Genomic DNA, 9,461 nt, shown 5'->3' with positions numbered 1-9,461 from the left:
CAATCGCGCTAAGCCTATCAAACAGCACGCCACCGTTCACGTACGATGGTTATCAAGCAGTATTGATCTGCTCGATGAGCAGGCTTTAGCTGCGAGAGTCCCAGACACACAGAGGCCAGTGTGCGAAGGCTCTGACGCAGCGAAGGAATGAATGCGTGAGGTGATGAGAACAGGCAATAAAAGAGCAATCGTGCGACTGACTGGCCCCTGTTTACGCTGCTTTCGCTGTGGCTAACCCACGACTCTTTATTCTTCGTTCGATGCTTGGAGAGAAAGGCTGTGTGTGGCTCATCGGACTGAAGATTGAGCCAGACGTGTACTTCGAGATAGAGTTTTTTTTTTTTCAGCCTGTACAAAGAGGCCGTGCTTATGATAGCCCATTTCAGCCGCCTTTCCATCTTGCACCAGACCTAGAGCCAGAGCCATATCACTGCGAAAGCTGCGAAAGTAGCTGCGATAGTAAGTTTACTTTTTCTAAACAGAATTGTGCAGTTCTCGACCATCAGGGATTCTGTGAAGGCTAAGCGGAAAAGACACTCATGCCACGTAGAAAGAGCCAGGATTTTAGGGTTAAAGCAAATCAACCAAAGCCTTGGTATGTAAACCAACCAAGGCAGAAATGCGGGTCAGAGGATATATTAGGGGGGGGGGGGGGGAGGATATGGGGGGCCTTTATTCGGAAGCGTCGTTTTGTCGATTTATAGGTGCTTCTTTGAATTGTTCGCTGGCGTGTCCAAATGCTTGCCGAAGGTATGCAAAGCAAAGCAAGAAATTGCTTGTTAATTTAAGTTGCAGAGAAAATAAATTTTAAAGCCTACGTTATTACGCCAACGCGTCGGATATGTGAAAAATGACCGTAATAGAAATAGCAAAGGATACATTTCTTCTAAAAATGCTAGTCTTTGGCCGCGGTACTGATAAGTGCGGACAACACAGTGCCATATGCATGGACACCTTTATTATTACCCTTAGAGCTTTCTCTTAGCATTGGTCGCAATAGACTGGCCGCCGATACGGCGTGAAGCCAGCAGTGTGTATCGCAATAGCACGTATCTAGAAGTTATGTAAATCAAGAGTTATCCTTTTGGTTTCATCTGGGAGAATGTTGCGATACGAGTGTTGACTCGAAATCATATTTCTTAGTCGAAAACAGACCCGCCATGGTGAATCAGTGGTCACGGCGCTCGACTACTGATCCGGAGTTCCCGGGTTTGAACCCGACCGTGGCGACTGTGTTTTTTTGCAGGCAAAACGCTAAGGCGCCCGTGTGCTGTGCGATGTCAGTGCACGTTAAAGATCTTGAAGATCCCCAGGTGGTCGAAATTATTCCGGAGCCCTCCACTACGGCACCTCTTTCTTCCTTCTTTCACTCCCTCCTTTATCCCTTCCCTTACGGCGCGGTTCAGGTGTCCAACGATATATGAGACAGATACTGCGCCATTTCCTTTCCCCCAAAAGCAATTATTAATATTATTATATTATTAGTCGAAAACAGTCACATCTCACCTCACGCTTGTCTCCTACGGGCAGAGGTAATGTTGTAAACTAGCAGGCAGCTCCGCCACTGTTATCTGCCCCCAACCAGACCATTTACGGGATTCCTCAAAGTCTTCCGCATCACAACGCCATGGTTTCTAGATTCCTTCGGCGCCTGGTCGTCACAGTGAAGGAGCATTTGTTTACCTCCAGAGGTAAGTCAGGTCAAGAATGCGTATAGGTGTTAAAGACTGTACCTGTTATTTCAAGTGAAGAAACGGTAGCAAAATAAATTTAGCATGAGTTTTCTTCTCCGAGTTGGCTGCATGAAGAAAATTGTTTACAGCAGGCACAGCGAGAAAAAGAGACAGAAAACCGTTTCCCGTTGGAGCTCAAGTGGGTTGCAAAATGTGTCCTCGGTTATGCACTCCGTACAGCACAACAATTACCATGCGAAGAAACCACACAGTTTGCAAACAGCGGCCGTGTCGCGTGCTTCTTTTACTTCATGTTCGGCTTTAAGTGTGATTCCTTGTTCGGAGAGTAATATTTGTTCCTTTATAGTGCAGCGAACTCGACACATTTGGCAGTTCTATTGAACGTATGTTGCCTGGCCTATTGCGAAATGCTTCAGTATTCTCCCGCAATCGGCTTTAGCTGCTCTTACAATGATTGCATCCCTTGAAATCGTGATTATGTGCAGGGACGACTGATTTCCTCGCATGATCGATTATAAACCACTTTTATGTCACATTAGAATGCGCCGAAGGCGCTTCGGAGGAAGGGGAGGGGGCGCTGTAAAGGAGAAGGGGTAAGGCTGCCTCCGTGTAATTAAAACTTCCTGGAGGCAACTGCTGCGTGCCTCTCATGAGCGTTGCGGAGCCGATCGCCGACCAGCGGCGCCTCCGAGTCTTGGATGAACACGAGGAGTGCCCGCCAGAGCTCGATAGCACGATCTGGAGACGAAGTATCAGGCAGGCCCAGGCCCAGATTGAAGAAGGCCATGGTCCCCGCTTAACAGTGGCCAGGGCCCGCAGACGAGGTGGTGGCTAGAGAGGACATTCCAAGAACAGATGGTTGAAATCCGCATGGCAGTTGCACCTGGAGCCGGAACCAGATACAATTGGCGTCGTGCCGCCTCTATGAAAACTGTTCAACAAGAAATGAGTAAGAATGGTGGCTGTTTGAACCCGCCGCAGCAGGACCGATTCTCGTCGCGTGATTACCATGCCGGGAAGGGCGGGTATAGAGAGGGGGTTGCCCACTGCCGTGAGGTGGGCGGCGCGATGTAGTTTAGTCCCATGCCTTTCCGCAATCGGATCTGCAACCTCAAGTGTGGTAGCGATGGAAGGAGGAACAGTACCAGAAGCTCTGGCTAGCACAGTAGAGATCAGCGAGTGCTGGTCTATGAGCCTTCTCGTTTACAGGAGTACCTCAGGTCGCGGGGACCCAATAGATGGTAATGTGCTGTCCGGTTTCGCTAAGCAGGCGTGCGCTGTGCTTTATCCTCTGTATTACAGGGTCCGTATAAAAAACGTTCGTGCATGCCCGGTAGGCAGCTTAAGTGTCCGTGTACAAACAATCGTGAATGGGTTCAGTTTGAGAAGAAACTGCGTGGACTGATTCCAAATAATCTAAAATGGCCATTAGCTCGTCTCGGGTACTGAATGGCGCTTCTGCCGATGTATGGTGGTATCAGCCTTGATTCTGGGTTTTCTGGTCGTACCACACAGTGGCATAGCAAGTGTGACTGCTGCCGTCTGCAGGAAGCGCAGCGTCCGTGTAGACGACACGTTAAGTTGAGGGGAGTGAGCTCGTAGCCTTAGCATGTCTCTTGGAACAAGCACGGCGCCGCATTCGCTGATGCCCATCCATATGTAGTAGAAGTGGCTTCCGCTCAGGTAGCGGCGTGGTTTCCCACAGCGGCTTCTGGCTGAGCAAAATAGGCAATGTGTGTACATTGTTCGCAAGCAGCAATAGTGAGCGCCGGCCGGCGTTTGCGCCGTGAAGTCTCTTCTGCTGCGTGTGGGTGTGCATGTCGAGGAGCTCTGAGAAGTCAATGACCTTGCTGCAGCTCTTGAGCGCGTCAAGGCGTGTGTAACTCGGAAGTCCTATGACGATGCGTCTGGCCTCGTTAAGTAAGCGGTCAAGCGCGAGGAACTGCGTACTGCTAAAAGGATGATTCGGCAGGCCGTACATGATGCGGGCGACGAGAAAAGCCTATGTAAATTGCCGCATTTAAATTTCGTGCATTCCGCAGTTGCGGGTGCTGATTCTTCATAAAACGTGCAGAATTTGTTTCGCAGTCTTGGTGACGCGTTGGACCACAGTGCTCGCTGTGCAGTTCTCGTCCAAGTGCTTGCAAAGTATTCGGATAGTCGGCTTTCGTGCGATAGGCTGGTTGCCGATGGAAAGTTTAAAAGACCGCTTCTCATCTTGTTTAGTTATGGTGTACCGTCAATCGTGCATGACGACAAATTCAGTTTTATATGAGGAAGTGTGTAAACCAGTCTCTGTGGCGTAGTCGTGAATGACGTCAAGGGCTCTTTGTAGGGAATCCTCCTTCTCACCGATGGACCCCTGATGTGTCCACACGGTGGCGTTGTCTGCATAAACCGAGTGCTTAAGGCCCGGTATGTCCGCAAGGCGCCTCGGTAGCTCGTGAATAGCTATATTAAACAGTGTGTGGGAGATCACCGAACCATAAGGGACTCCTACTAAGTTCGGGTTGATAGAACTGGGGTCCTGACCAACTTGGACCTGCTGCTCCGCCCCTCTAGGAAACCAGTTATGAAGTTGTATATTTTTCCTGTCAGTTCGAGGTCGCGAGCTTTTGTCATGATGGTGATGTGTGGGACGCCATAAAAGAGCTTGCGTAGGTCCACTCCGACAACAGCCCGTGGGTGCACTGAGTTAGGGTCGAAGGCGTTATCCTTGAGGCGGAGCGGCACTTTTTCTGTGTAAATAGTCCACGGCAGAATCCGTATTGTGTAGGGGCCACAAGGTCGTGATCTTCAATGTACCACATTGATCGTGTGTTGTCCATGCTCTCCATTACTTTACAGACGCAAGAGGTTAAGGTGATAGGACGCAGGTTGAATAAGGTATGTGGTGGCTTGCCAGGCTTTGGAATGGGTATGACCACCGAGAATTGCAAGTGGAGGGCATTACTCGGCATCCCAGACTCGGCTAAACTCTTCAAGGTGAATTTGCTTGTACTCGGGAGGTAAATTACGTAGATGTTCCACGCACACCTGGTCGGCTCCCGGAATAATACGTGCATTCGCATGCTGCAGAGCATGCTGCAGCTCGAGCATGGTGAAGGGCTTGTTAAGTGGGCCGCTCTTCCTCGCAAGGCTCATATGTGGTGTCTCGTACGTGGTGTCTGAGGGGCAAGACGTCTGCGGGAAGAACACTTGAGTGGCTTGCTAGGCGAGTTCTTTAGCGCCAATTCCTTCTCTGAGGGCAACGCGCTCCGCGCCCTCGTTAGTCTTGCGCCGGCCGAGGAGGTAACGCAGAATGGCCCAGACTTTAGACATATGAGTGTACCTCGGAATATAGCAAATTGAAAAAAATTTAGTTTCAGTCTATAGCGAATGCAATAATCCAGGTAATTGTGGTTTCAGTCCGTCGTCTTAGCATAGAGAGCGGTTGTGCTGCAAGAAATGGTGGCCAATGAAATTGTTTGCGTGTTGAGTGGTTGCCATAATAGTAAAGTGTCGCTTGCTTCGAGCATATGCGATGATCGTAATTTGAATGTTTCGTTCGAAGGTCTAAAAAAATACTTAATGAAATAAAAAATGAAAGCGCATTTTCACTTCAGCAAACTGCCCGAGAGATTTTCTTTGCTTTCCATTTCAGTGCGGGTATGTGGATTGATTTACTTTATAGGCACTTTTATAAAGACTTCCCCGGGAAAGTTTGTATTTCAGTTGAAATTAATACCAGCGTGCCTAAGCATAAACTCTGCATAATCTTCTTCGTACTTCAAGAGTGTCCTTAGAAGTTTTTTATGCATTCTAAACGGGTGATAGATGATAGCTCAGCATTTCAACGTTTGAAGCTCGACGCTTATGGAGCACGCTGTGAAAAACAATTAGGATTTGCCGTTCCAAGGATCAGGCGAGTTGAAGTCGTTAATCATTTTTGTTAACTTCTGACAGCTACGCGCCAGCCTGTTGTCGCAATGAGCTGAAGATTTTCTGCCCTTATCATTTGCACTATGCCGTCCGAACCACCGCTCGAAGCGGTGCTAGGTTTAGGAAATAGAAGCTTACAAAGCTTGTATTACACAATTTATATACTGGCTACGTTAAGGGCGGCAAATCCTTTCGAGGATAAAGTGCTGCATTGCTTGGGAAATGATCGATGATAGAGTGGAGGAGCAAGCCTCAGATGGCCAGATGTTTGTTTAGTTCGTTTCAAAAATATTTGGAGTAATATTCGTCATTTTCGGTCGCCGTTTCCACTTATCGTAGCTCGTAATATCTAATATATACTAATATGGTATAATGCAAATAATGTCTTCTGGCGTCCCTCTGCATTTGCTTCACACGCATAGAAGCAGGAGAATGCAAGAAAGAAGACTTCATACCAGTGACGGCATTTATTCACCCGCATATCATTCAACTCGGGTTAAGGTTGATCGATATTTTATGTTGCAGCAGCCTTGGGAAGAATATTAGAAGATATTAAGAGGTCGGCATAATAGAACAGACGAGTTTTTCCTTAGGACTCCACGGCAGGCCAATTAGGCATAGGGTATGGCCACTCATTGATAATATGTGTATAACGGAATATTTGTTAGCGTCGTTGTCATGGATCAACCAAACATTGAAAAACATGGCGCATCGTTATGTCAAACGGGGCCGTGGAAAACAGCGAACATTCCATAAACTCGCTAAGAGAAGACCGTAGGCACGTGCACACTGAGGCACCGCTTCTCCGCGTAGCGGTGGATCTCCGGCGTCAGACTCTCTTGATGTGACTCCAGTAAGATTCTCGGCTTTTTCTGTTTGGGCCATTGGGTCGCCTGTGTCGAAGTAAGCGTGGCCGTGCACCTGCTCTTTTAACGTAATGCCTGTGCATGCTACGGCGACGGGCGATGGAAACAATAATCTATGCTGAAAAACCGCAGTTCAAGAAAGTACGGCATCTTCATGTAAGATTGGCGAGTATTCTGCCCTTTGAGCCTGCAAACCGGCACTGAGCGTCCATAGTGCCTCGTTGGGTAATCACTTTCAGAAAAGCTGTCAAAAAGGATGAACAATCGCCGCGGGACTGTCGGAGCAACTGAACTGTTGATCAGCGCTCCAAAAACTACGGTTGGACCCTGGAACCACACCGCTTGGGAAGCCTGAACCTTACTTCAAGGGAGTCACTTGACGTTCCCAGACCGAAGTAACTTGCGCTTGCCTTTGATTGCCAGAACAGTTGCAAACGTATCGCTCGCGTTAGCTTACCAAGGTTCGTTAATAGTAAGAACCTTTCTATGTGTATTTTATTACTCGACTGTTGCCACTAGCCTTGTATATTCACTTAACTGCGATGTATCTCAGCTCCACTGCGTATATGAACTACAAATCTACACCTAATTACTGTACAAGGAACAGCGAAGCGTGTCAATGCGCTTTCCTGTGACTGATTACCAATTCTTGGGCGTAGGCAGGCTAGGAGTCATGCCACTTATGAACGAAACATACAACAGCACTGCCATTTTGGAACGTGAACTTTCAGCAGAGGTCTGCCTGCTCGGTAGGCGAATTAAAGTGAAGATACTTTGACGCTCCGAGCGAAGTCTCATGACAGAACCGATATGTCTGGGCCGAACCGGCACCTTCTTCAGGGTTGACTGGGTAGGAACAAGTGATGATTTCCGGCTTAAATGCCGATTTTTTAAATCAATGAGTGTGCGTGCACTCTGACTTTTCTATTTCTTGCACCTGTTGCGCGACGCATGCGCAATAGAGAGCAGTGCCAGGCATGGCGAATGCGGCTTTACATGGCGTCTATCACTTCAAAACTCAAAATTTCATAACTCGTGATCATTATTCGACAATATGCGGCTTGCGTTCGTGCCTTACAGTAAGTACTTGCCGGATGAAAGCACGAACATCTCTTCTCGGGTACAAAATAAGAGAAATTTGATCTCATACGTGCAGTTTTGTGTTTTTTAAATGGCGTCTTCAATTCATATTCTAGATAGTGGAGGGAATGCATTGCTCCACTCCAACATAATGAGAGTTATTAACGCACTTAAACACCCAAATGAAGTCACATACAGCATGTATTGTAAGCATCCTTTTAGATGTTGAATCAGACTGATTTAATATTTCCTGCTTCTTGTTTCCTCAGCGCGTACCTGATTAGGGGGCTAATATATGCATTTAAAGTACCAATTTTTCCTGAGTTCTAAGAACGCAACGACAACCAATAAGACCAGCCAAAAATTAACCGGTATTGTGAACGGCATTTAAAAAGAATCAAACTTTTTTGTAACACTGTCTGATAACCGGCGCATGTTAGCGGCATAAAGAGTTGATAACTGTGTCGACGATTTTACGCCTCTGTGTAATGAGGCCTGGTACAGAACAGGCAACACATATTTCTTTGCTGTCGCTCTCAAGAGGCGTTGAGACAGTACACTTGCAGATCTCAGTGTTCTTGACATTGCTTCTGCAGAGTAGTCTTTGCGCCGCCTTTGTGATGCCACTATCTTCTAACTTTGTTATTTGGTCAGGATGATACTGACAGAAACGAATGGCTAAACACATTCTTCGTATAAAACAATAGGGTGCGATGGACAAGAATGAAAAAAAAAGTTGATAAATAAATAACACTACAATTATGTGGCCATGTGAAATTCCGTTGAACAAAACGAATTTTTTTTACACTTATTGAAGCTTTGTTTTCGACTTTCAACCGCCCTAGTTTGGCACCTCGTGTAGGGACATCTAGGGACAGCGTGGTTATACAGTTGACGGAGCATGTCCCAATGAGGAGCAAAATTAGTAATGGTAAACAGAGGGCGGGAAAGGGTGTTTATCAAAACAGTGTGCAACGCTTGATTGTGCGAAACAAGAAAGAAGTAAAGGCAAAATGATCGTTATTCTAGACGGAATTTTGTTGCCTAGCCCATTCTGAGGTAAATTAGAAACGTGACTTTTGTAGGCGTAAACCCTTCTGCCAGCATCACTTGAAATGTTTTTTTTTTGCGGTCCTAAACAGAAAATAACAGTTATTAATGAAAAAAATAACAAGCCCAGTTCAAAACACACATGCCAAAGAATACCGGTTCTATTTAACGAGCACATTATTGCGAGCTTGATACCGATGTTTGTTGTTTTTCATTGTGAATTCCTCTCGCTGCTGCAAGCGCTGCCGAAGCTAAGCCGGAACTAAATTGCTGATAAAAAAATCAGAGGCTTCGCTTTTTTTATGGTTCTCCAAAAGGTGTCCGTACACTCTTTCTACAAAACTATTAGCTTCATGTTTATTTCTCAGCATAAAAAAAATGAGCTGAGTTGGTGAAGAAGGAAGGAAGGAAGGAAGGAAGGAAGGAAGGAAGGAAGGAAGGAAGGAAGGAAGGAAGGAAGGAAGGAAGGAAGGAAGGAAGGAAGGAAGGATACAAAGGAAGAAAGAAAGAAAGAAAGAAAGAAAGAAAGAAAGGAAAAAAGGAAGGAAGGAAGAAAGAAAGAAAGAAAGAAAAAGAGAGAGAGAGTTCGCAGCTCGTTTCCTTGCAACTTTCACCGCAATCCAGCTTGTGGGTATGTGCCATTTTGTGAGGCAAACAACAACAACATTCACCGGGCGTATTTACCTCTTTGTTTTCACGTACCCGCATCAAGTTAAGGAAATTTTTCGCTTGTCATACAGTCGAATGTCGTGTAGCAGAAATCATCATCGCCGTACCGCCCCCAGACCTCTGGCGAGTGCGAACATAAAACGTTGAGCTCTCGTCGAATAGATGCTGCGCGAGGGCATCT

General features: G+C 46.6%; 1 pseudogene; it reads right to left on the bottom strand.

Moving 5' to 3' along the window:
- Window positions 1–2,307: 2,307 nt before the first annotated feature.
- On the bottom strand, window positions 2,308–3,714 carry LOC144124100 (uncharacterized; annotated as a pseudogene).
- Window positions 3,715–9,461: the final 5,747 nt, after the last annotated feature.

The sequence above is a fragment of the Amblyomma americanum genome, chromosome 3, assembly GCF_052857255.1.
Source record: "Amblyomma americanum isolate KBUSLIRL-KWMA chromosome 3, ASM5285725v1, whole genome shotgun sequence".
NCBI lineage: Eukaryota > Metazoa > Arthropoda > Arachnida > Ixodida > Ixodidae > Amblyomma > Amblyomma americanum.
Note: the sequence above shows the minus strand (reverse complement) of the source record. Positions and strands in the feature narration are given on the sequence as shown.